Genomic DNA, 4361 nt, shown 5'->3' on the forward strand with positions numbered 1-4361 from the left:
GGCTCCACACAAAGGCAGCCTTCCTGATCTTTGAGGGGCCCTATTCTCTCCCTAGTTACCCTTTTGTCCTTAATATATTTGTAAAAACCCTTTGGATTCTCCTTAATTCTATTTGCCAAAGCTATCTCATGTCCTGTTTTTGCCCTCCTGATTTCCCTCTTAAGAATACTCCTACTTTCTTTATACTCTTCTAAGGATTCACTCGATCTATCCTGTCTATACCTGACATATGCTTCCTTCTTTTTCTTAACCAAACCCTCAATTTCTTTAGTCATCCAGCATTCCCTATAGTTACCAGCCTTCCCTTTCACCCTGACAGGAATATACTTTCTCTGGATTCTTGTTATCTCATTTCTGAATGCTTCCCATTTTCCAGCCATCCCTTTACCCGCGAATATCTGCCTCCAATCAGCTTTTGAAAGTTCTTGCCTAATACTGTCAAAATTGGCCTTTCTCCAATTTAGAACTTCAACTTTTAGATCTAGTCTATCCTTTTCCATCACTATTTTAAAACGAATAGAATTATGGTCACTGACCCCAAAGTGCTCCCCCACTGACACCTCAATCACCTGCCCTGCCTTATTTCCCAAGAGTAGGTCAAGTTTTGCACCTTCTCTAGTAGGTACATCCACATACTGAATCAGAAAATTGTCTTGTACACACTTAAGAAATTCCTCTCCATCTAAACCTTTAACACTATGGCAGTCCCAGTCGACGTTTGGAAGTTAAAATCCCCCACGATAACTACCCTATTATTCTTACAGATAGCTGAGATCTCCTTACAAGTTTGTTTCTCAATTTCCCTCTGACTATTGGGGGGTCTATAATACAATCCCAATAAGGTGATCATTCCTTTCTTATTTCTCAGTTCCATCCAAATAACTTCCCTGGATGTATTTTCGGGAATATCTTCCTTCAGCACAGCTGTAATGCTATCCCTTATCAAGAATGCCACTCCCCCTCCTCTCTTGCCTCCCTTTCTACCTTTCCTGTAGCATTTGTATCCTGGAACACTAAGCTGCCAGTCCTGCCCATCCCTGAGCCATGTTTCTGTAATTGCTGTGATATCCTAGTCCCATGTTGCTAACCATGCCCTGAGTTCATCTGCCTTCCCTGTTTGGCCCCTTGCATTGAAATAAATGGAGTTTAATTTATTAGTCCTACCTTGTCCCTGCCTGCCCTGACTGTTTGACTCACTTCTGTTCTCAGCTGTACCTGTCTCAGATCGATCTCTTTCCTCACTATCTCCCTGGGTCCCACCCCCCCACCCCCCAACCCACCACCACCCCCTCCCCCTCCCCCCCCCCGACCTTACTAGTTTAAATCCTCCCAAGCAGCTCTAGCAAATCTCCCTGCCAGTATATTAGTCCCCTTCCAATTTAGGTGCAATCCGTCCTTCTTGTACAGGTCATTTCTACCCCAAAAAAGATTCCAATGATCCAAAAATGTGAATCCTTCTCCCGTACACCAGCTCCTCAGCCATGCATTCATCTGCTCTATCCTCCTATTCCTGCCCTCACTAGCTCGTAGCACTGGGAGCAATCAGATATTACTACCCTTGAGGACTTCCTTTTTAAATTTCTGCCTAACTCCCTTCAGAATCTCAATCTTTTCCCTTCCAATGTTGTTGGTTCCAATGTAGATAATGATCTCCTGTTGGTTTCTCTGCCCCGTGAGAACGTTCTGCCCCCTCTCAGACATCCTTGATCCTGGCACCAGGGAAACAACACCTCATTCTGCTTTTTCTCTGCTGCCCCAGAAACGTCTGTCAGTAGCTCTGACGACAGAATCCCCTAACACAATTGATCTCTTGGAATCCGACATACCCCTCATTGCATTAGAGCCAGTCTCAATACCAGAAACTTGTCTGTTCATGCTATGTTCCCCTGAGAATCGATGACCCGCTACATTTTTCAAAACAGCATACCTGTTTGAAATGCGTATATCCATAAAAGACTCCTGCACCAGCTTCCTCCCTCTCTTACCCTTCCTGGAGTTAACCCATCTATGTGACTGCATCTGAGACTACCCCCCCCCCCCCCCCTCCCCCTTTCCTATAACTGCCATCCATCATGTACTGTTGCTGTTGCAGAAGCAATGAGGAATTTATCTGTCTCTCCAACCGATCCACTCGATCTGATAAGATTCGCATCCAACAGCATTTATGGCAGATATAACCACAGTAACCCTTAAACTCTCTTTAAACTCCCACATCTGACAAGAAGTACATATCACTCTATTAAAGGCCATTTTTGCTCCTTCACAATCTACAGACCCAGAAAATAACACCATCTTATTCCTCTACAAACACCACGCCAGGTTAAATTAATAGCTATGGCTTACATTTTATCAAGAGACTTATCTCCAAAAACATATAATCAAGAAAGAATCCACTGTACCCACTACTGCAGCCTTTCTCTTGGACAGATATAAAACAACAATTAACTTATCTGATTCTGTGCTGTGAACTTCGCCCAACAGTTCCTCCAAGATTAGTTGTGAATTTCACTGTTTGTTAATTTTCCCAGATGCACTCCGATACGTTGTTGGGATCATATGGTAGGCCTCCAAATAGTCAGAGACAGATACAACAGATGTGTAGGCAAATCAAATCACAAAAAGGTATGAGAGAACAGGGTTTCACACAAAGGGGACTTCAACTTTGCTAACATTAACTGGGTTTGCATTAGTATGAAAAGGTTAGACATGGTGGAATTTTCAAAATTCAGGAGAGCTTTATGAGCCAATATGTAAATAGTCCTACTAGAGGTGAGACAGTGCTAGACCTAATTCTAGGGAATGAAGCTCTTTAAGTGGCTGAAGCTTCAGTAGCTGAGCATTTTGGGGATAGTGACTATAACTCAAAGTTTCAAACTCTTTACTGAAAGGGAAGAAGTAGTGCAGAATCCAAGTGTTGAAATTTCGGGAAGGCCAGTTTTAACATCATTAGACAGGATTTGGCAAACATAGACTGGGAACATTTCAGTCTACATTTCGAAAGTGGGAGTCCTGGAAAAGCAGTGAGAATTCAGGGTGTGTATTCCTCTTCAGGGGAAAGACAGTAAATTCAGGGACCCTGGATGTCAAGGGAAATCAAGAGTTTGATAAAGAAAAAGAAGGAAGCATATGTCAGGGAGTCATGATTTGGAGATGCCGGTGTTGGACTGGGGTGGACAAAGTTAAAAATCACAGAGCACCAGGTTATAGTCCAACAGGTTTAATTGGAAGCACAACTTTTATCTCGCTGCTCCTTTGTCAGGTGGTTTTCAGGGAGAGCAGATTAAAAAAAGGGGAGGTCCTTCAAAAGTATAGTGTATCTGAATTTGCTTAAAATACCAATTAGGAGGGCAAAGAGGGGCCACAAAATATCTTTGGCAGATCAGGGAAAACCCGAAGGCATTTTGTAAATATATGAAGTGTAAGATGATTACCAGGGAAAGAACAGGACCGATTAGGAACTAGAAGTGCAACCTGTGCATGGAGACAGTAGATGTGGGTGAGGTCTTAAATGAGTATTTCTCATTTGTATTCACAGAGGAGAAAGGCATTGTGACCAGGGATATCAGTTGGGATGGTGGGGTTCTAAAACACATTAAGATTAATAAGGAAGAGATATTAAATGTTTTAGTGGGCATACAGGTGTATAAATCCCCAGGGTCTGATGAGACGTGCCTCAGGTTGCAATGGTAGGCTGGGAGATCACGGAGACCCTGGTTGGAACACTGAACACCTCGCTGGCTGTAGGTGAAGTGCCACTTGATCGGAGGATAGCTAATGTGGTTACTTTATTAAATAAAGGGTGGGGTGAGGCCACGTAAATACAGATCAGACAGTCTGACATTAATGGTAGAGAAATCGTTGGAACAAGTTCCAAAGGATAGGATTAATTAATACTTAGAAAAATTGATCAAGGATAGTCAGCACAGATTGGTGAGATGGAGATCTTATCTAATTTGAGAATGTTGAAAAGGTGACTAAATATATTGATGAGCTTAGTGCAGCTGTTGTGGTTTATGTGGACTCCAGGAAGACATTTGACAAAGGTCCCACATGGAAGGCTGGTGCAAAATGTAAGAGCCCATGGGATCCCAGGTAAGTTGGCAAACTGTACCCAAAATTGGTTTGCAGACAGGAGGCAAAGGGTAATAGTGCTGAGTCCCTTGCTGTTTGTTATGTACTTTTAATGACTTGGATGTGAGTAGAGAAGGTTTAATTCACAAGTCTGCAGATAGCACAAAAATTGGTGGTATTGATGGTGAGGAGAATGGTCACAGGGTATAGTCTGATATTAAGCAGCTAGTAAATTGGGCATAGCGACAGCAGATGGAACTTAATAAGAATGAGATGATGGACCCACTGAT

Source organism: Chiloscyllium punctatum, chromosome 2 (genome assembly GCF_047496795.1).
Source record: "Chiloscyllium punctatum isolate Juve2018m chromosome 2, sChiPun1.3, whole genome shotgun sequence".
Classification (NCBI taxonomy): Eukaryota; Metazoa; Chordata; class Chondrichthyes; order Orectolobiformes; family Hemiscylliidae; genus Chiloscyllium; species Chiloscyllium punctatum.